The sequence below is a fragment of the Hyperoodon ampullatus genome (assembly GCF_949752795.1).
Source record: "Hyperoodon ampullatus genome assembly, chromosome: 8".
NCBI lineage: Eukaryota > Metazoa > Chordata > Mammalia > Artiodactyla > Ziphiidae > Hyperoodon > Hyperoodon ampullatus.
In genome coordinates this window covers 98,998,393-99,022,456 of record NC_136921.1, presented here as the reverse complement: position 1 = coordinate 99,022,456, position 24,064 = coordinate 98,998,393, and the positions used below count along the sequence as shown (strand labels likewise).

Genomic DNA, 24,064 nt, shown 5'->3' with positions numbered 1-24,064 from the left:
ATCAGAAAAAAAAAGTCTTCCCAGAAGCTTCTTGTAAACTTCTGCCTAAAGTCTCACTGGCCAGGATATGTGACATGGATGTGCCAGCTGTAAGGGAGGGTGGAGACATGAACTTTTCAACTTCTTTTGGAGGTAGGACAAAGGAGCCAACTGCCTGTCACAAACCCCATTAAACACCCTTTCCATCCTTTTCTCCCAACCCCAGGCCTGGTTTCTTTCTATGTTGGCAGTAGCCAGACAGCAGGTGACAGAAAATGGAATGGAGGGTAAACCCATCTGGTGTTTCTTCACTGTTACCTCTCTCTTTCCTTCCCACCCCACACTATTGGTGGTTCCCCCAACCCTAGCCCTGGTTTCATGGCAGTAGAACCAGCCCTAAGGTTTGTCTTCGAGGCTCTTCTTTCTGTTACCTGAGGCACACTGTCCTGGCCCATGTGGTCACCTGAGCAGGAAACTCCAAACCTGGCTTTTTTCAGAAATGTAGATGAACCTTGCTTCACATCTTTGTGTATCCAGAGACTCTATTAATATCTGTGTCTACTTTTGTCATTCCCTTCAAGAATGAATTGAAAGCATGAAAAGCAGTTAATAGAAGAGAACTTCTTTACCCCCTGTCCTTAAGCTGTTTGTTAACAGAAAATCTAAAGAATTCAAAAAGGTTATGTGTGTCGGAAATGCATTCTGTTTTATAGAGCAGCACAAAGGAGAGAAATCTTGGTCAGGAGCACAAAATAAGAATAAAAAGAAAATTTGTACCCTTTGACCCACATCATTCCATTTCCCCTATCTTCCAGCCCCTGGCAACCACCATTCTATTCTCTGTTTCTATGAAATCAGATTTTTTTGGTTTGTTTGGTTTTTAGAGTCCATATCTAAGTGATAACCACACACTGTTTTTTCTCTGTCCAGCTTATTTCACTTAGCATAATGCCCTCCAGATTCATCCTGCAAATGGCAGGATTTCCTCTCATGTGGCTGAATAACATTCCATATATATATATATATATATATATATATATATATATATATATATATATATATGTACATCACATCTTTATCTGTTCATCCACTGAAGGACGTTTAGGTTGTTTCCATCTCTTGGCTATTGTGAATAATGGTGCAGTGAACATGGATATGCAGATATCTCAAGATGTTGATTTTAGTTCCTTCAGATATATACCCAGGAGTGGGGTTGCTGGATCATATGGTAGTTCAAGTTTTAATTTTTTGAGAAACCTCCATACTGTTTTCCATTATGGCTGTACCAGTTTACATTCCCACCAACAGTACATAAGGTTCCCTTTCCTCCACATCCTTGCCAACGTTTGTTATCTGTCTTTTAAAACTAGCCATTCTAACAGGTGTGAGCTACTATCTTGTGATTTCGATTTGCATTTCCCTGATGATTGGTGATGTTGAGCATCGTTTCATGTACCTGTTGGCCACCTGTATATTTTCTTTAGAAAAATGTCTATTTAGGCCCTCTGCCCATTTTTTAATTGGATTATTTCTCCCTTTGCTACTGAGTTGTATGAGTTCTTTATATATTTTGGATATTAACCCTTTATCAGATATATGGTTTGCGAATATTTTCTCCCATTCTGCAGGTTGCCTTTTCAAATAAGACATTCTGAGGATCAAATGTATAACATGGTGACTATAGTTAATAATATGGTATTGTATACTTGAAAGTTGCTGAGAGTAGATCTTTAAGTATTCTTACCACAAAGAAAAAAAGTTACTTACGTCAACTATGTGAGGTTGTTAATTATGTGGATGTGTTAATTATTTTGATCTTGGTAACCATTCTGCAAGGTATATGTATATAAAATCATCATGTTGTACACTTTAAATGTATACAGTTATATTTGTCAACTATTCCTCAGTAAAGTATTTGTTTGTTTGTTTGTGGTTTGTTTTGTTTTGTTTTAAGTAAAAAGAGAGAAACAGGCCGTTGTCTGGGACCAGTGGGGGAAAGACAGAAGGTGGTTAGAGAGCTGTCCTCAGGGGCTGTAACAGTGTTACATTGGCAAGAAGCTCAGCCTTTCCGCTGGTGCCCCCTAAAATCCTGCCACCAGTTTTAAGACTTCTTTAATTCCTTCCCTGGGTCCTGGGGACCACTTTCAGTGACTTGAACCTAAGGGAGTCCCCACTTCCATTGCCTGGGATACCTCGGGGAGGCATCTAATCACACAGCAAGTTGGAGAGAAAGTTGTATTACGAATATCCCAGGTGGGGCCTTTGTGAACACATTCCCACAGATACACCATTGCTAGTGATGCTTAAGGTTTATGGTTTGATTAGTATAGAACTGTCTGTACAGGATAGAGTTGCAGGAAAATGTCCTTAAAGTTTCCACCAATGATCTTGTCATTGAACTTTGAGCACATGATTCGTTTAAATGTTGGGACTTCTTATAAGCTGATTCTGCTTCTGTCACTAATACCTGAAAGAATAGTCTCACTACTCCCATTTACTCTCATGTGGTCTTGCGGGAGGGGTCTGGAAATTTGATGTCAGTAAGTGTAAAAGAGTCTTTGCTATGAAGTTATGTTTGCAAGTTCTTTTTAAAAGTCACTGCTTCAAGGTAGTTGGTAAACCTATTTTATGACAACTGCTCAGAGATCCAAGTACTGTAGAGTGTTGTTTTGTTTTGTTTTCAGAACAGTTGGATGGGAGTATGTTAAAATGAAAATGGCTGGCAATGAAAAGAGGTAATAACTTCTTCTGCCAAGTCATAGGTCCTAATGTATGTCTAATAGTAGCAGACAGGTTAGACTAGACTGTGCTGCAGTAACAAACTACCTAACAATCTGCGGCTTATAACAACATTAGTTTCTTGCTCACTCACACTGTATGTCAAGGATGGGCCATGGCTCTGCTCATGTAGTCTTTACTCTGGGATCTTGGCACATGGAGCAGGCCCTCTCTGGGATGTTGCTCATCGCATGGAGAAGGGAAAAGAGATGATGAATGACAAGTTGGCTCTTAAAGCTTCTACCCACATTTAATTGAGCAAGGCAGGACACATGGCCATTTCCAAGCTCAACAGGACAGGGATGTATAATCCTCCACAGGAAGGGGCAGTGGCTATTCTGAACAATAATAGAACCGACTACACTAATATTGTGACTTTAATCTCAGGTGCATATGGAAACTACAATGTCCAGACCAGTCTTCTCTCCAGCCCGCTTCAATGTTACAGCTTCTGAAACATTCACGGTACTTCAGCAAAGGATGAGAATAGTTGAGGAACAGACCAGTTCTCTGAGGGATGACCTAATAATGTTGGACTTTGGTGAGAAAAGGTAACAAATAAAAAAATTGTGTTACAATATCTTTGTAGGTTGAAGAAATTTTGCCTCACTGGTTACTAATAAGGAGTCACAGTGTGGGTGGTTTGGCAGGTGAAATAAGTACTTAGAAAAGAATTGAGAAATAACATTAGAATACTAATTAGGAAATATTTGCAAGATAAAGAGTTGTCCTCCTGTAATGGAGCTACTACCACTATTCTAAACAGATTTTTAAAGTGTGTTAATTAGGTGCACAAACTTTGATATCCTATTCTCCCTCAATACTTGATTAAAAACAAATGTAATTTTTTACATAATTAGAAAAAAAAATTGGGGCCTTTTTTAAAAATAAAAATAGACTTTGATATTAGTTAAGGTGAACATCTACTACTTGATTCATGCCATTAATATGGTCTGTATTTTCTTTCTCCAAATTTATTGTAAATTAAAAGAAAGGTTATAAGTCTTAAAAAAAATTCATAGTTTAGAATGAAGTACTCAAAAGAAGAACTGTGTTTTTCCTTTGTGCTCCTGAAGAAGTTATTGCCATTAAAAGTTAGATTGTCAAAAGGCCTTGAGGAATCTGGGTGCTTAAGTGGCCAATGTTGAATTTACTGGTGTGATTGTCTTTAAAATTACGTATGTATTTCCTGAGTGTCTCTTATGAAGACCTAAAATTGGTATAGTTGGTATTATAGCACAGGTAGAATAAATAACTCTTCAGCAAAGATTAAATTTGTACCAGTGTTGAGTATGTTAGAACAAAATAGGAATATTTATTATCACCTCGTTTAAAAATTTTCTAAAAAGGATGTGAAATACTGCCTCCATGCTCACTTTAATTCTTAGTTTACCATTATAGAATTAGCATTTAACCTGTTTTATATATCACTTGCTTTTACATACAAAATAAGTTTACAAAAAATTCTGATTAAAATAACCGTTAAAAAATCAGTGGTCTTGGGCTTCCCTGCTGGCGCAGTGCTTGAGAGTTCACCTGCGGATGCAGGGGACACAGGTTCGTGCCCCGGTCTGGGAAGATCCCACATGCCACGGAGTGGCTGGGCCCGTGAGCCATGGCCACTGAGCCTGCGTGTCCGGAGCCTGTGCTCAGCAACGGGAGAGGCCAAAACAGTGAGAGGCCCACGTACCGCAAAAAAAAAAAAAAAAAAAAAAATCAGTGGTCGTTACCCATCCCACATTGGTCTCGTCCTCTTTACCTAATAGTGCTCTCTATGTTTAAATTTGCAGGGGCTATCAGATACTGGTTAACTAAAGACTATAGTTTTTATACTCAGTAGAAGTGTTACATTGATTCGATGGTTGGGATTACCCTATAATATTGTTATATTGGGATCTTTGTCCAGAGGCCACTTGGAAACTCCAAAATATTTAGAAGAGCCTGTGAGCCAGAACATCATTAGCCCTATCCAGAATGAAATAATTTGTTCAGGAAAAACAGATATTTTATGGAAGAACTGTGAGTTTCTGGTGAATCGAATGTGCCGTCTGGAAAGCCTCATCCAGTCCTTGAAGATGAACGTCTTCATCTGCAAACTGAAAAAGATTTGAACCCACAGAAAACAGGTATAGAGAGAAGAGAGTCATCAGAAATTCGGTCCTGTGTGGGTGCTTGATGAGTTCATGATTCTTTTCCTTTCCTGACCTTCTTTAAACTGCTTGATGACCCTCCTGTCCTGTCTGATAGATTTTCTGAAGGAAAGACTGAATACCACACAGGAGGAGCATTCCACGGATCTGAAGCTATTGCAACTGGAAGTGATGAATGTGTGCCAGCAACTAAGAGATGTAAAAGAGAAAGAAGACACGGCACAAGATGAGGTGCAAAGGTTGACTGTGACTCTTCAGCTTGCCTCAGAGACAAAGGTTTGAGTCCAGAGTCCTGGAATACAAACTCACTGTTAATGTGTTAGCTGGAGGAGGCAACAGACCCATGAAGCTGACTTTTAAAAATAGGTGATGTTGGTGTGAGGATTCTTGACATCTGAAATTTATCTACATCGATAGCCTATAACATTGTGTGCTGTCGGTAATTGAGTATTTATAGATTCCTACCCTCTACCTGTGACTGTGCAGATCCAGAGATATGAGGGAGTCTGTGCTCTACAAGAGCTTGTATGCTAGCTGGGAGCACAAGGCACAGCAGGAGAAAAGAGAGAAAAGAAGGGTATAAGAAATATTAAAGGACAGTGTAGGACAATAAGCAAATATTGCCAACTAAGTGTTCTGTATTCAGGTGGGTTTGAGAAGGTACACATGTCCTGTCTAGAACAGATTAGACTAGGCTTCAAGGAAGACATGGGACTTGAGATGAGCCTTTAGAAGGCAAAGCAGTGAGGTGAGGACATTTAAAAGACCTCACACAGAGGCAGCAAAAAATAAGACTAGGGAAAAAAAACTAATGATTTTGTTTTCCCTTCACAGGCCAGGCAGTGTAACAGATTTTATTTTGTTTAAAACATGTTTTGTTTAATCTCTGCAAAACCTCAAGATGTAGGATATTGTTGTCTCTCTCTTTTTTTTTTTTTGCTGTACACGGGCCTCTCACTGTTGCGGCCTCTCCCATTGCGGAGCACAGGCTCCAGACGTGCAGGCTCAGCAGCCATGGCTCACGGGCCCAGCCGCTCCGCGGCATGTGGGATCTTCCCGGACCGGGGCACGAACCCGTGTCCCCTGCATCGGCAGGCGGACTTCAACCACTGCGCCACCAGGGAAGCCCTACTGTCTCTATTTTAATGATGAGTGTACTGGGGCTCAGAGAGAAGTCATCTCTCTGAGATCACACTTGCCTGTTTTCTTCCTGTAACTCAGATTTGAACCTAGATCTTTCCCTTGGGTGCAGTTAGGAGGCAATGCATAAACTAGCTGGAGAGGAGTGAGGATTGTTTGTGTAAAATAAGTTGGAAATTGGCAAGGGTTAACGTCATAGAGGATCTCAAAATCAAGAATAATTAAGTAGTTGGGCTTGATCCTATGGGGATTGATTAAATTTTTGATAAGAAAGTGACATAATTGAAAACAAGAAAAGTAATCTAGCAGTAGTGTAGAGTATCAATTATAGGAGAAGAGATTGGAGATAGGAAAACCCATTAGGAATCCATTGCCTTATTTGAGACATAGACCTTATTAGGTCTGAACTACGGTTGTGGCATTTTGAGAGGAAAGATATGTTAGAATGTGGTATTGGATAGGGGCTGAAGGTAGAGAAGAAGGCAAGGACAGCTTTGAGTTTTTACATCTTAGATTATAGTGCCATTAATAATAATATAAAAGAGGATGAATAGTGAAAGCTGTGTTTTTCATCCTCAACTCGTAAGCATAGATAATATTTGAGGCTAGAAAAAATGGAGTACTTAAAAAAATAGGACTATACCCTGTAAGAAAAATGTCTAGCAATTACCAGGTTTTCCTCTGATTATTGAATTTTACATAGGAGGTACATGTGACTAATCATTTTTTAATTACCTGAAAGGGAAAATGATACAAGTCATGAATGAAAGTAATAAAATCACTTTAAATATCTCATTGTAATAATTACTTTAGACTCATAATAAGAAGTGTTTATAACTGTATTCAGAATAGCATTTATAGGTTGCCCCCAAGAAGTCTAGATTTGAACTGTGATATACCGTAGACAGTTTCTTCCTGTCATTTCAGATTATTTAGAACCTTTTCTCCTTCTATTTTTAGAAGAATGCAGCCATTATTGAAGAGGAACTGAAGACCACAAAATGTAAAATGAACCTTAAAATTCAGGAGGTAAGATAAAAAGGAAGCTGGAAGGTGAAGGGGGCGTTGGAATTGCAGAGGGGGAAGTCAAGGTAGTGGACAGAATGAAGAGAAACCATTGAAGAAGAAAATATGTGGCTGTTTATTCGGAAGACTTTAAAAATATGCCCCATGAAGTTATGCCTGCCCGTATGTGACATTAAGACTTCCTTTCACCCCAGTACTGCCACAAAACCAGAAATAAAAAATAAATGCTCTCTGAGCCAGGAGGGAAACAGTTACCGTGAAACTCATGCAGTTGCCCATATACTAGAGTTAAGTGGACATAAAAAGACCTTTTACACTAAAGTTGTGTTTAAAATGAAAAGCTTTTAATAAGTCTGCTCATCTAATTTTACCTTAAAACTTTCATTTCAGTCTAAATTTCAGTAGATAACAGATTGGAATTATGGAGTAGGTGGCTGCTAAAAGTTGTTGGACTAAAAATTTGCAGCCGAAAGCAGTGGAAGAGTCAGAAGAATTACCAGTTCAATACACCTTGACAGTGGCCTAAAAACCTCAATATTCCCTGACAGAATAATAGTTGACATTAGTCCAAACCAAAAGGATCAAGTTCTATTTAAAATATTCTGTTTTACAAAACAGAAATAGTTACACTATTTTAAAAATTATGAATTTCAGTGTGTTTAGGGTGGTAAGTGTGGCTATCTGGGACATTCTCTCACGTAGAGTATTTTTTTTGCCAATAGTTACTGATAAAAGCATGATTGTTCATTGTTAGTTGGAGTATATTGTTTCATGCTTTAAAAAATATTTTGGCTATTTTAATAGATTCTTTTTAGAGCAGTTTTAAGTTTTTAGAAAAACTGTACAGAAACAGAGTTCCCATATATCCTTTCTCCCCACCCCCAGAGCTTCCTCTCTTATTCACATTCTGTATTAGTCTGTGATGAACCAGTTTTGATACATGATTACTAAATTCACAGTTTAGATTAAGTTTTACTTTTTGGTCATCACAGTATACAGAATAGCTTCACTGCCCTAAAAATGCCCTGTCCTGTACATACACATCACCCCGCGCCTCTCTCCCCCACCCCTGTCTTTCCCCAAGCCCCTGGCAACCACTGATCTTTTCACTGTCTCTCTAGTTGGAATCATACAGCATGTAGCCTTTTTGGACTGGCTTCTTTCGCTTAGCATATGCATTTAATCCTCCATGTCTTTTCATGGTTTGATAGCTCATTTCTTTTTATCAGTGAACAATAATCCATTGTCTGGATGTACCGTAGTTTATCCATTCACCTACTGAAGGACATCTTAGTTGCTTCCAAGTTTGGCAGTTATGAATAAAGCTGCTGTAAACATTCATATGCAGTTTTTTATATGGACATAAGTTTTCACCTCCTTTGGATAAATACCTAGGAGTATGACTCATACTTATCATATGATAAGCTTATGTTTAGCTTTCCAAGAAATTGCCAACCTGTTGCAGTGGCTATGCCATGTTGTGTTTCCACCAGCAGTGAATGAGAGTTCTTGTTGTTCCACATCCTCACCAGCATTTTGTGTTGTCAGTGTTTTGAATTTTTGCCAAATTTATAGGTGTATGTACAGTATCTTGTTTTAATTTGCAGTTTTCTACGGACGTGATATTGAGCATCTTTTCATATGCTTATTTGCCATCTGTCTATCTTCTTTGGTGAGGTATCTTAGATCATTTGCCCACTTTGCAGCTGGGTTTTTTTTTCTTATTGTTGAGTTTTTAGAGTTCTTTTTATATTTTGGATACCAATCCTTTATCCAGTACGTGTTTTACAAATATTTTCTCCCAATCTCTAGCTTATCTTTTCATTCTCTTAACAGTGTCTTTTGCAGAGCAGACACTTTTAATTTTTTTTTTTTTTTTTTGCGGTACGCAGGCCTCTCACAGTTGTGGCCTCTCCCGTTGTGGAGCACAGGCTCCGGACGCGCAGGCTCAGTGGCCATGGCTCACGGGCCCAGCCGCTCCGTGGCACGTGGGATCTTCCCGGACCGGGGCATGAACCTGTGTTCCCCGCATCGGCTGGCGGACTCTCAACCACTGCACCACCAGGGAAGCCCCAGATGCTTTTAATTTTAATGAAGTACAACTTACCCATTTGTTTTTCCTGGATTGTACTTTTGGTATTATATGTATTAATAAAATATCATTGCCAAACCCAAGGTCACCTAGATTTTTCTATGTTATCTTTTAGAAGTTTTATAGCTTGCATTTTACGTTTAGGTTTTGAATTATTTTTTGTGAAAGGTGTGAGGTCTGTATCTAGATTCTTTGAGTGAGTTTGTGTATGTGTATGTCTAGTTGTTCCAGCACCATTTGTTGAAAAGACTATCGTTTGGATTGCCACTTAACACTATTTTATTGGGGAAGTCTTAATTCTTGGTGCTGTAGTAAAATGTTGAATTTTCATGGAACTTGTCAAGGACCTGTAGAAGGACTGTGCTAGTCAAATAGGTACATTTTGAGGGTATGTGAGGCAGGAAGGATGTATTAGTCTGCTGGGGCTGCCATAACAAAGTACCACAGACTGGTGGCTTTAACAACAGAAATTTATGTCTCACCATTCTGGAGGTGAAAAGTTCAAGATCAAAATATCATCAGCAGGTTTGGTTTTTTCCTGAGTCCTTTCTCCTTGGCTTGCAGATGGCTGCCTTTTTTTCTGTGTCCTCACATGGTCTTTTCTCTGTGTACACATCCCTGGTGTCTCTTTGAGTACAAATTTCCTCTTCTTATAAGGACAACAGTCATGTTGGATTAGGGCCCACCCCAGCGGCCTCATAACTGAAACAACTCTTTAAAGGCCCTATCTCCAAACACAGTCATATTTTGAGATACTGGGGTTTAGGGCTTCAACATATGGATTTCAGAGGGATGCAGTTCAGCCCATAACAAAGGGCTATACAAAGATAAAGTAAATGCAGTATTTATCTTTCTAAGAGATAAGAAATATATATATATATATGAAATCTGGTTCTGATGAACATGAAATAGATTAACTGATAGCCCTTCATAATGCTTTAGGGATGAATATCTTAGTAGTATAGTTATCAAATAAAGATTCCCTTTATAAGTCACTTAAATTGTATCTTGAGCAAATTATACTATATAATTCGATGTAGAGCTTAGAAAAGTATATTATGCTACTCTAAATTATAAAGTGATTATAATCTGATACTAAAATAAAACCTAAAGAATATAGCCCAAAACAAAAACAATAGCTCATTCTTAAATGAGATTCTAATATTAATATTTAACTGATTATTGGATAAGGAAGGAATTTCTAAGCTTGAAAAGAAGGAACAGGATTATAAAAAGCTCGATAAGTTTGACCATATAAAAATTAAAATCTTATATATGTATAAAAAAGCAAAACTAATACAACATAACAAAACTAGACAGTTAATAATCTTCCCTTTTAAAGAACTTAAATTGACTTAAAAAAACAGAGGGCAAAAGATAAGAACAGTTCAGAAAATATATAAAGAACTAATAACCATATTAGAAACTGTTTAATCTCACTAGGAACCAAAGAAATGCAAAAATATTAAGGTGTTGTTTTTCATTTATTAGCAAAGATTTAAGAAAGTGATAATCTGTAGTGCTGATGAGATTTATTCAAATACTACTGATAAGGTAAAATTGGAAGAATTACAAAATGTATCAAAAGTCTAAAAAATGTTTATACCTTTAACCTAGTGATTCCTTTTGTAGGATTTATCCCAAGGAAGTAATCAGAAATTCAGTGAAAGATTTATTCACAAGCATGTTCAGCAGAACAGTATTTAGAATAACAAACCACTGGAAATGTCCAAATGTTCAATATTAGGTGTATGGTTAAGAAAATCATAGAATATTTCCAAAATGGGCTATCTTGTAACTATTTCGTGTCAACATATTTTTCAACTCATTTCACTTTTTAAAAACTTCGGAAATTGTTAAATATATCATCCTTCAAGAAAACACATATAAAGTGCATATGTACAATGTAGAGAAGAGTTATAAAGTGTACTCTTACGTCATGTTTACTGGGGTTTAAAAATAGAATTTCTGGAACTTCCCTCGTGGCGCAGTGGTTAAGAATCCGCCTGCCAATGCAGGAGTCATGGGTTCGAGCCCTGTCTGAGAAGATCCGACATGCTGCGGAGCAACTAAGCCCGTGCGCCACAACTACTGAAACCCACTCACCTAGAGCCCATGCTCCACAACAAGAGAAGCCACCACAACAAGAAACCCGCGCACCACAACGAAGAGTAGCCCCCACTCACCGCCACTAGAAAAAGCCCACGTGCAGCAACGAAGACCCAACGCAGCCAAAAATAAATAAATAAGTAAATAAATTAAAAAAGAAATTCTTTCAATTTAACGTCACTTCATAAAAGGAACAGCATTTTTCAGTTCCCATTTAAATTAGAAAGGATTTCTTTACTTCATGATAAAAGAGACTCTTAACCTTCTTTGTATCTTTATCTGACTCATTTTATAGTCATTTATTGATAGAAATAAGGTCAGTGTACCCAAATTCTTGAGTGTTGTTTTTGTCTGCTGCTTAGCAACTACTTCATTATTTGTTTTGATCTTTAAGTTCCAATACATGAAAAAAAAAATTCCAGTGCATAATTGAAACAGCTTTCAGAGGAATGTTTATAATACTATGGGATAAAAAAGATATATATATATATATATATAGGTGAAGAAATCAAAATACAGGAAAATAAAGAGTTAAAAAATAAAGTTAGAAAATAGAGAAATACAGAAAATACATATACTAAGACATATTAGTGTTTTTCAAACTTCTTTTGACAGCAATACATTGTAAGACATATTTTACACTGCAACACCATACATACATGCATATACACAAACATTTCATGAAGCAGTACTTACCCTTCCTTACTACTTGCTATGTGCTCTGATATTTTCTTTGTATTCTTTTCTCCCCCCTTTTTCAAGTGCTTCTTGCAACTTACTAATGCATCTTGACCCACAGTTTGGAAAACAGACTTACACAGTAGGAAGATGAGGGTAACAAATTTGACTCTGCATTTCCTAGAAGGTTATCCGTTAGGGAGAAACAAAAGCATGTTTCTGAGTAGTCATAAATGAACAAAGAATGGGGGTGAGATGGCGTGTCTGGTAAACTTTTTATGGTGACTTTGATCTTTGTTAAACTGCTATGAAGTTCCCTTGGTCTTGCCTAACTGCAGTGTTGCTCTATAGCTAAGGAGACAACTGTCTCAAGAGAAGCACCTAAGGGAATCTCTTGAGAAATCTGGATCAGCCATGCTACTCAAAATTCAAGAAATGGGACCAACAGTGGAGGTGGAACGGAAACAGGTAGAGAGATTTTCTCTCCTTGTTTATGTTGGGAAAGTGAAACCAAAAGGGAAAAGCCAATGATTTACCTACAAACCTATAGTTTTGCTTATTTCCTCTAGATTTATTAAATTCCTTTCTTTAGTATTCCTCTATTAACATTCTTACTACAATTTTAAAAATTTTAGTGCAAAATAAGAAAGGACTCTGATGCCATTTAGTCCAGCGCTCTCAATTTATAAATGAGGGAGCTAAGGACAGAGAGGATATTTTGTCTCAGGCTTTACAGAAGTGAACTCTTAGTTCCTGGGAGGGAATCCTTCCCTCTACACCATATAATCTCTGTTCCAAGAGTTGATTTTGGAAGGCACTGACCTAGTCTCATGCTATATGTATTGTATATGATGTGCATAGAAAAGAAAGATTAAACTGAGCTGACATTTGAAGCAAGGAATAAGTCAGATAATCAGGAATGTGTTTACATTGCTGTTTTCAAGTCTCATTATTTTAGCAAAATATTTTTGCTTTCATCAAAGTTGTTATTTGAAATATCTATATGTTATTTAGAATATTTTAAATTCTAAGTACTGAGGCAATTAGTAGTTTCAAATCATAATACCTATTATTAGATTCCATAATTTTTATTATTTTAATGAGTGCTGTCCTTCTACAATGTCCTTAAGTAGAATAAAGAGGATTCTACTTAAAGAATTTGCAAATGATCCTTTATTGCTATACTTTATACTGCCAATATAGTAGGCACTAGCCACATGTGGCTATTTAAATGAAAATTAATTTTATTTGTTAAAATTAAACAAAATTAAAGATTCAGCTCCTCACTCACTCTGGCCACATTTTGAGTGCTGTTGAAGAGTGCACAGAAAGTTCTCCTGGACAGCACTGCTGTAAGACACTGCAGTCTGTTGAGATCTTTTAACTGTAACACATAAACACCGCTTCTTCCTGCAGGAACATTAAGATCAGAAAAATCTGCCTTACACCTGTGCTATAAGTTAGCTTAGTAGAAATCTTTACCTTACAGAAAAGGAGTTTTTCTTATACGATTTCAGGTGCAAATTTTGCAGCAAAACTGCGTTGCTGTTTTCAGACCACCCAAGAACTACTGGCACAGGAGCGACAACAGAAAGGAGAGTTGGAGACCGCTACCTCACAGCTCAAGTCTGATCTAGGTATGAAAACAGATGCTAGAAATTACACTTTTGTTAGTTTTTTGAGATTTCATGCGAAAACTCTTAAGATTCCAAATTCTCGAAGTGGCCAGTGTTACTGGTATTTCCCACAGACCTGAATGTAAAAAGTTGCTGATTTCCTTTTTATGTGTGGCACTGAAAAAGACAGAGAATGTTGGTAATAAAATAGAATTTGACCCTCTTAATTGTAAACTTATGTGGGTTTCTTTCAGGTTTATTTAGCTGTGGACTTGGGAACATTTGGGTTCTATAAATCTAGATTGAATATTGGATAATAGAATGCTAATAAGGAAATGAGGTCATTAATCCTTGCTATCCTACTGATTCTAACGATTTATCATGTCAGACTCTCCATTCTTCAGGTTATCGACCTATTTTGGTCAACTGGTATTTGTAGTAAAGGATAGTTGTAAGGTACCATAGAGAGAGGTTAGATTAACTACTCGTTTGAGGAGGAAAAAATGTCTGTTTTAAAAAATAGTCCTAAAAGGTGACAGAGCTAGGAAATGGAAGTGTCTAGACTTGATCCCAGGCCGCTCAGAGACATGCTTCTTCCAACCCAACAGCCCTTATCTGACGACTGTTTGTTAATATATAATTGTAACAGCAGTGTTCAGGTAGATCTCACTATAGAGATCACACAGAGTTTCAGTGCAGTGCTTTACGCATGAATAACACTTCATGGTTTACACAGGGCTTTCACATACGTTATCTCATGTAACACACAAAACTATCTGTAATTCCTAAAGTTACAAAATAAATAAATGGTGAAGTGAGGCCTCAACCTGGATCTTCTAACTCCAAACCCAATGTTCTTGCCACTGTGGCCCGCCTGCTCTGTGGCTGTAATGAGGACAGGGAATACCAAAAGGGAAATGAAAATTAGAAAAAAGAAACCATAAAGGGTAACCCATTCAATGCTTTTACTTACTGCTTTTAGCAGAAAGTATTCTTTTTCCATATAGTTGTTGAGTAATGAATTATTCTGTGAAGTTCTCACTGATAATGTCCCTAAATAATTTTCTGTCTTCCTGTGACTGCATGCCTACAAAAATACATGTTACATTTTATTGTACTACCACATTATCCCATTTGAGCCTTACAGCAAACTAGTGAGAAAGATAAGAAAATGTACCCCATTCTACAAAAGGATGAAAAGATCAATAGTGAAGGACCCACAGTAAATAGAATAGCTGGGACTAAACACAGATTTTTCTATTATATTAGTTGTCCTTCTGATTAAGTGATTTTTTAAAATGTTACTTTCTTAATGGATTAATGCTTTTTGAATTTTGTAAGAATATATGGAAGACCATTAAAAACATTGAGATTAGAATAACAGTAATTCAAATTAACATAAAAAAGGAAGTCTGTCTGAATACCAGCTATATGCTTCATAGTGAATAATAGATGCTTTACATGCATGCAATTTTATTACTTTAAGGTACAAATAGTTATTCTAACTATATTAATAAAAGGAATGCCTTTAGATATTTGCTTCAATGAATTTTAAAATGTACTTATTTATTAATAATTGTTTATTTATTAGCAATAAACATTATGTGTGTGTTTATGTGTGTGTATTACACACACATTAATTAAAGTGATTAAATTGTTCTCCAAAGTAGGATAAACATTCCCCTTTTAGTCTTTCTTTGGCTAGTGGAATTTTCAAAATAGATCATGTAGTTTATCTTTTTGATCCTTCACATATGTTAAATTAGAATTGACTTAAAATGAGTCTTGGACTCATTTTCAAGAAGTACAGTTTTTCTGAGTATATCCTAAATAAAATGAGTTTTTATATGTTTTATAATTTTCTGGCTTTAGAATTTTTAAGTGAAACAAAACTAATAGATCTTTATGAATTTTCTATGAAGCCAAACATTAACCTCAGAAAAGTTTATATCTCTTGGCTACTAGTATACAGTGCCAAACTGTTCTCCTATTTCTGCCTTTGGTTTTATTTTCACTGTATATACATACTCTGAGTGGTTTCAAATCTTTTTTTTTTTCCTACACCAAATCATCCTCCTGAGCTCCAGATGGTATCTTACTGCCAACTAATCATCTATATTTAGATGCTTTGCAGATACCTCAAAACACATGATGAAAGCTTAAGTGTTGCAGTCATTTTTACTCATTATATCCCCCAAACCTGCTCCTTGCCCTGAATTCCCTGTTAGAATCCACCAACCACCCCCACTGTCCAGGTCTGTACACTAGATATTTTCCTTGACTCATCTATTGCCTTTACACCACTGGTCAGTCACCAAGTCCCGACAATTCTCCCTGCTTGCTTTTCACAAGTCTTTTCCTTCTGCATCATTACCTCAGAGCCAGCTCTCATTGTTTTACACTTGGATTACTGCAACAGCTACTAAACTGATCTCCCTGTCTTTATTGAGCCTTTGTCAGAGTAATCTAACAAAAGGCTTTTTGATCTTTTTGATTGTGTGCCTCTCTGTCTTGAAATCCCTCAGACTCATCATCATCTGTGCATTGAGTAAAACGTGACCTCATTTACCATAGTACGTGACTGTGGACTAGTTTCTTGATAATTTCAGGATTTAGTTTCCAGTCTATAAAAATATGATAGAAATACTTGCGTTCTCCTTATTTCTGCAAACTACAGACGAAAACAATTTTTTTTTTTAATCAAAGTTCCTCAGGGAAAATACCATGTGATTTCAATGTACTTGTAAGTTATTATCATCATAGTTGTGTGGACTTTTTTTGTTTTTAGTTTCTAGAGATGACCTCATTTCCAAGTTGGTGGAAGAAAATAAGGTAGGTTTTGAGGTTTTGAGTACAGAGGTTTTCTTTCATCTCTTCACTAAATAGTATTTCCTTACTCATGTTGGTTTACAGTCCTTCTGATTCTCCTAAAATCTTTATGAAAAAAAGTTTCAGTGTAAATGAGTGTATATCCAGAACTGTTGTCAACTGGGTATTAGGAAATAAATCATTTCATGCAGGTTAGTATAGTTTGAAAAAAGGTGAGTTGGCAAAACTAATGAGACTTATTTGCATTTTATACCTATTTCAAATGAATTGCTGTGAAGCTTTTTTTATGAAATGTAAGAAATATTAACTATTTTTGGTGATGGTTTATCAACAACATGAATGTATGTACTTACTACCACTGAATTTAACACTTAATACTTAAATAGTTTTAAGTGAACTGTACTCTTAGAAATAGTTAAAATGAGGATAGTGCTGTACAGTAGGCCCTTGCTGGTTATCTATTTTATATAGAGTAGTGTGTATATGTTAATCCCAACCTCCGAATTTATCCTTCCCCGCCCCTTTCCCCTACAGGGGAAAAGAATCTGAAAAAGAATACATATTGTTATATGTAATTATATAATAATATAATGTATATTTGTATATAATATTAATAGTATTATTATTATATATAACTGAGTCACTGTGCTGTACACCTGAAACTAACACAATATTGTAAGTCAACTATACTTCAATAAAAAAGACATTTCATTAAAAAGACTTAAAAATGGTTAAAATGAGAAATTTTGTTATGTGTATTTTACCACAATAAAAAATAAAAAATAGGATAAATGTTACTACTTTTATATCAAGACATTTCTAAATCAATCTCATGGTGTAGATGTTATATGATGTTAACTTTTCTTGAGATGCTTCTTCTGGAAAGCTAGAAAAGTGGTTCTCTCTCTGAAGGAAGAGGACTTAGACTTTGTTCTTCCCCATTTGACTAAGTACCTATTAGGTAAAACCCAGCCCAAAACTCACATCCCTATCACCTTTCCCTCATCTCAAAGAGAACATTTTTTTTTCACAGAGCAAAGGTGCTTTCTTCTGCTCCACCCTCAGGTATTCCTTGAGGAAAATCTCTTCCCCTACTTATAATTTTAAAAGATCCTTGCATGTGTTTCTTTGAAATAATAAGCTCATACTACTAATAGGAAGAAATGTGTATGTAACATAAACTAAAAATATTTCATCTTAGTAGAATATTTTTGACATAAGGATACCAGGTAAATATCAAGGTTTGTTTTTAGGCAAATTCTTTCTAATTGGAGTCCCAGTATGAGAATATTTTTAATAAATAGTTTTGATAAATAATTTATAAATTAAGAGAAGTTTGGGAGTTGGATATATGAAGATTTTAAAAAATCCTTTATAAGACACTTATCTATGTATATTAGAACTTGAATTGGTACTAGCCACAATACAGAACAGGTATTTTGATAGAGATACATGTAATAGCTCTTACATGTAGAAAAAGAGAAATTCTTTTTTTTTTCCTGTAGGATATACAGTTGTCTTTCAACAAGGAACATGAAGAAAATGCATATTTGAGGTCTGAAATAATATCCCTTCGTGAAGCATCAGAAAAAGCACAGGTAAATCTTCCCGTTTCTCTAGTGTTTAGATGTTAATTTTGTTCAGTTAAAGAACCAAGAACCAAGGTTAATCCTGGTTACATGAATTCATACCATTGCCATCATCCAAAATTTTTATTTCCATAAGATTTACTTCATTTGTGAAACATCATCAAATTAACCACATTTCCCATTTCACCCTCTAAATTCCTGTGATACGTAGGTATTTGAGATATACTGCTAAACCATGCACTAGTTTAAACTTTGCCTTGTTTGCTTTCTAATTTACTCACTAAATGTATACCTTTTATTTCCCCCTATGAAACTCTAAGCAGTTCAATGCCAAGGGCTATCTTATACTTTCTTTGTATCTTCTATGGCAAAGCACAGTAGGAACCGAATAAATACTTGCTGATTTTGGAGTTATGTGCAATCATTTTACATGGGATGGTGGCTCCCAAATTTAGCTGATGTTTTCTCTATATGCATGTATATGGAAAGGAGTCACCACATATGCAAGCAACCGAGTTATTTCTCATAGGGCCCAAAGAAATAGTATCGATCGTTTAAAAGAACTTTTTGTTAGTACAATTTGATTATTTCAATGTTAGGATCATAGTGTTGTTATGCTGTCTTTATGATAAAGAAAATACAAAATGTGATCTTTCATAAAATAATGATAACAGTAACTACTACTACTCTTACTATAAATGATAGTTAACATTTACTGAATCCATACTACAGTCATGGCACAATTCTAAGCACTTCATGTTACTAACAAATTGTAATCCTCTCAATAGGACTTCTTTAGAACTATTATTATTCCCATTTTAAAGATAAGAAAGTTGATATACAGAGAAGTTTAAAAATATAGCTAGGGCTTCCCTGGTGGCACAGTGGTTAAGAATCTGCCTGCCAATGCAAGGAACAGGGTTCAAGCCCTGGTCTGGGAGGATCCCACATGCTGCAGAGCAGCTAAGCCTGTGGGCCACAACTACTGAGCCTGCTCTGTAGAGCCTGCGAGCCACAACTACTGAGCCCGCGTGCCACAACTACTGAAGCCCTTGAGCCTAGAGCCCGTGCTCTGCAACAAGAGAAGCCACCGCAATGACAGGCCCACACACTGCAATGAAGAGTAGCCCCTGCTCACCACAACTAGAGAAAACCAGCGTGCAACAATGATGACCCAACGCAGCCAAAAATAAATTTTAAAAAAATATATATATATAGCTAGTAAGTGACGCAGTTGGAATTTGAGCCCAGCAATCTAGCTGTAAAGAAAATTAGCTATTTCTTTTCAAGGAGCAAGAGTTCTCCTCTGTCTTACCCCCAAGTATTCCTTGATAAGTAGTTTGTGCATCTGGTTATAACTTTAAAATGCCCATGAATGTATTCCTGTCTTATGATGCTGTCCCACTTATGATGCTGTCCAGATAATCTTTATCTCTCCTTTCTTTTTTTTTTTTTTAATCAGTTATACATATACATATGTTCCCATATCCCCTCCCTTTTGCGTCTCCCTCCCACCCTCCCTATCCCACCCCTCCAGGCGGTCTCAAAGCACCGAGCTGATCTCCCTGTGCTATGCGGCTGCTTCCCACTAGCTATCTACCTTACGTTTGGTAGTGTATATATGTCCATGCCGCTCTTTCACTTTGTCACAGCTTACCCTTCCCCCTCCCCATATCCTCAAGTCCATTCTCTAGTAGGTCTGTGTCTTTATTCCTGTCTTACCCCTATGTTCTTCATGACATTTTTTTTTTCTTAAATTCCATATATATGTGTCAGCATACAGTATTTGTCTTTCTCTTTCTGACTTACTTCACTCTGTATGACAGACTCTAGGTCCATCCACCTCATTACAAATAGCTCAATTTCGTTTCTTTTTATGGCTGAGTAATATTCCATTGTATATATGTGCCACATCTTCTTTACCCATTCATCCAATGATGGACACTTAGGTTGTTTCCATCTCTGGGCTATTGTAAATAGGGCTGCTATGAACATTTTGGTACATGTCTCTTTTTGAATTATGGTTTTCTCAGGGTATATGCCCAGTAGTGGGATTGCTGGGTCATATGGTAGTTCTATTTGTAGTTTCTTAAGGAACCTCCATACCGTTCTCCACAGTGGCTGTACCAATTCACATTCCCACCTGCAGTGCAAGAGTGTTCCCTTTTTTCCACACCCTCTCCAGCATTTATTGTTTCTAGATTTTTTGATGATGGCCATTCTGACTGGTGTGAGATGATATCTCATTGTAGTTTTGATTTGCATTTCTCTAATGAGTAAAGATGTTGAGCATCCTTTCATGTGTTTGTTGGCAGTCTGTATATCTTCTGTGGAGAAATGTCTATTTAGGTCTTCTGCCCATTTTTGGATTGGGCTGTTTGTTTTTTTGTTATTGAGCTGCGTGAGCTGCTTATAAATTTTGGAGATTAATCCTTTGTCAGTTGCTTCATTTGCAAATATTTTCTCCCATACTGAGGGTTGTCTTTTGGTCTTGTTTATGGTTTCCTTTGCTGTGCAAAAGCTTTTAAGTTTCATTAGGTCCCATGTGTTTATTTTTGTCTTTATTTCCATTTCTCTAGTAGGTGGGTCAAAAAGGATCTTGCTGTGATTTATGTCATAGAGTGTTCTGCCTATGTTTTCCTCTAAGAGTTTGATAGTGTCTGGCCTTACATTTAGGTCTTTAATCCATTTTGAGCTTATTTTTGTGTATGGTGTTAGGGAGTGATCTAATCTCATACTTTTACATGTCCCTATCCAGTTTTCCCAGCACCACTTATTGAAGACACTGTCCTTTCTCCACTGTACATTCCTGCCTCCTTTATCAAAGATAAGGTGACCATATGTCCGTGGGTTTATCTCTGGGCTTTCTATCCTGTTCCATTGATCTATCTTTCTGTTTTTGTGCCAGTACCATACTGTCTTGATTACTGTAGCTTTGTACTATAGTCTGAAGTCAGGGAGCCTGATTCCTCCAGCTCCGTTTTTCGTTCTCAAGATTGCTTTGGCTATTCGGGGTCTTTTGTGTTTCCATACAAATTGTGAAATTTTTTGCTCTAGTTCTGTGAAAAATGCCAGTGGTAGTTTGATAGGGATTGCATTGAATCTGTAGATTGCTTTGGGTAGTAGAGTCATTTTCACAATGTTGATTCTTCCAATCCAAGAACATGGCACATCTCTCCATCTATTTGTATCCTCTTTAATTTCTTTCATCAGTGTCTTATAATTTTCTGCATACAGGTCTTTTGTCTCCTTAGGTAGGTTTATTCCTAGATATTTTATTCTTTTTGTTGCAATGGTAAATGGGAGTGTTTTCTTGATTTCATTTTCAGATTTTTCATCATTAGTGTACAGGAATGCCAGAGATTTCTGTGCATTAATTTTGTATCCTGCAACTTTACCAAATTCATTGATTAGCTCTAGTAGTTTTCTGGTAGCATCTTTAGGATTCTCTATGTATAGTATCATGTCATCTGCAAACAGTGACAGCTTTACTTCTTCTTTTCCGATTTGGATTCCTTTTATTTCCTTTTCTTCTCTGATTGCTGTGGCTAAAACTTCCAAAACTAGGTTGAATAAGAGTGGTGAGAGTGGGCAACCTTGTCTTGTTCCTGATCTTAGTGGAAATGGTTTCAGTTTTTCACCATTGAGGACGATGCTGGCTGTGGGTTTGTCATATATGGCCTTTATTATGTTGAGGAAAGTTCCCTCTATGCCTACTTTCTGCAGGGTTTTTATCATAAATGGGTGTTGAATTTTGTCGAAAGCTTTCTCTGCATCTATTGAGATGATCATATGGTTTTTCTCCTTCAATTTGTTAATATGGTGTATCACATTGATTGATTTGCGTATATTGAAGAATCCTTGCATTCCTGGAATAAACCCCACTTGATCATGGTGTATGATCCTTTTAATGTGCTGTTGGATTCTGTTTGCTAGTATTTTGTTGAGGATTTTTGCATCTATGTTCATCAGTGATATTGGCCTGTAGTTTTCTTTCTTTGTGACATCCTTGTCTGGTTTTGGTATCAAGGTGATGGTGGCCTCGTAGAATGAGTTTGGGAGTGTTCCTCCCTCTGCTATATTTTGGAAGAGTTTGAGAAGGATAGGTGTTAGCTCTTCTCTAAATGCTTGATAGAATTCGCCTGCGAAGCCATCTGGTCCTGGGCTTTTGTTTGTTGGAAGATTTTTTATCACAGTTTCAATTTCAGTGCTTGTGATTGGTCTGTTCATATTTTCTATTTCTTCCTGATTCAGTCTTGGCAGGTTGTGCATTTCTAAGAATTTGTCCATTTCTTCCAGGTTGTCCATTTTATTGGCATAGAGTTGCTTTTAGTAATCTCTCATGATCTTTTGTATTTCTGCAGTGTCAGTTGTTACTTCTCCTTTTTCATTTCTAATTCTATTGATTTGAGTCTTCTCCCTTTTTTTCTTGATGAGTCTGGCTAATGGTTTATCAATTTTGTTTATCTTCTCAAAGAACCAGCTTTTAGTTTTATTGATCTTTGCTATCGTTTCCTTCATTTATTTCTGATCTGATTTTTATGATTTCTTTCCTTCTGCTAACTTTGGGATGTTTTTGTTCTTCTTTCTCTAATTGCTTTAGGTGCAAGGTTAGGTTGTTTATTCGAGATGTTTCCTGTTTCTTAAGGTGGGATTGTATTGCTATAAACTTCCCTCTTAGAACTGCTTTTGCTGCATCCCATAGGTTTTGGGTCGTCGTGTCTCCATTGTCATTTGTTTCTAGGTATTTTTTAATTTCCTCTTTGATTTCTTCAGTGATCACTTCGTTATTAAGTAGTGTATTGTTTAGCCTCCATGTGTTTGTATTTTTTACAGCTCTTTTCCTGTAATTGATATCTAGTCTCATAGCATTGTGGTCGGAAGAGATACTTGATACAATTTCAATTTTCTTAAATTTACCAAGGCTTGATTTGTGACCCAAGATATGATCTATCCTGGAGAATGTTCCATGAGCACTTGAGAAAAATGTGTATTCTGTTGTTTTTTGATGGAATGTCCTATAAATATCAATTAAGTCCATCTTGTTTAATGTATCATTTAAAGCTTGTGTTTCCTTATTTATTTTCATTTTGGATGATCTGTCCATTGGTGAAAGTGGGGTGTTAAAGTCCCCTACTATGATTGTGTTACTGTCGATTTCTCCTTTTATGGCTGTTAGTATTTGCCTTATGTATTGAGGTGCTCCTATGTTTGGTGCATAAATATTTACAATTGTTATATCTTCTTCTTGGATCGATCCCTTGATCATTATGTAGTGTCCTTCTTTGTCTCTTCTAGTAGTCTTTATTTTAAAGTCTATTTTGTCTGATATGAGAATTGCTACTCCAGCTTTCTTTTGGTTTCCATTTGCATGGAATATCTTTTTCCATCCCCTTACTTTCAGTCTGTATGTGTCTCTAGGTCTGAAGTGGGTCTCTTGTAGACAGCATATATATGGGTCTTGTTTTTGTATCCATTCAGCCACTGTGTGTCTTTTGGTGGGAGCATTTAGTCCATTTACATTTAAGGTAATTATCGATATGTATGTTCCTATTCCCATTTTCTTAATTGTTTTGGGTTCGTTATTGTAGGTCTTTTCCTTCTGTTGTGTTTCTTGCTTAGAGAAGTTCCTTTAGCATTTGTTGTAAAGCTGGTTTGGTGGTGCTGAACTCTCTCAGCTTTTGCTTGTCTGTAAACGTTTTAATTTCTCCATCAAATCTGAATGAGATCCTTGCTGGGTAGAGTAGTCTTGGTTGCAGGTTTTTCTCCTTCATCACTTTAATTATGTCCTGCCACTCCCTTCTGGCTTGTAGAGTTTCTGCTGAGAGATCAGCTGTTATCCTGATGGGGATTCCCTTGTGTGTTACTTGTTGTTTTTGCCTTGCTGCTTTTAATATGATTTCTTTGTGTTTAATTTTTGACAGTTTGATTAATATGTGTCTTGGCGTATTTTTCCTTGGATTTATTCTGTATGGGACTCTCTGTGCCTCCTGGACTTGATTAACTATTTCCTTTCCCATATTAGGGAAGTTTTCAAGTATAATCTCTTCAAATATTTTCTCCGTCCCTTTCTTTTTC

At 36.5% G+C, this 24,064-nt stretch overlaps 1 pseudogene across 1 annotated transcript in view; it reads left to right on the top strand.

The window, feature by feature from the left end:
- The first annotated feature begins 2,751 nt into the window (after positions 1–2,751).
- Positions 2,752–24,064, top strand: part of LOC307057540 (coiled-coil domain-containing protein 150-like) — a 199,324-nt pseudogene continuing 178,011 nt past the window's right edge. Inside the window, exons 1-9 of the transcript in view lie at positions 2,752–2,772; positions 3,145–3,308; positions 4,664–4,883; positions 5,005–5,183; positions 7,008–7,076; positions 12,304–12,420; positions 13,470–13,589; positions 16,357–16,400; positions 17,903–17,995. The product of the transcript in view is annotated as a coiled-coil domain-containing protein 150-like (transcript). The remainder of the gene's footprint in view (positions 2,773–3,144; positions 3,309–4,663; positions 4,884–5,004; positions 5,184–7,007; positions 7,077–12,303; positions 12,421–13,469; positions 13,590–16,356; positions 16,401–17,902; positions 17,996–24,064) is intronic.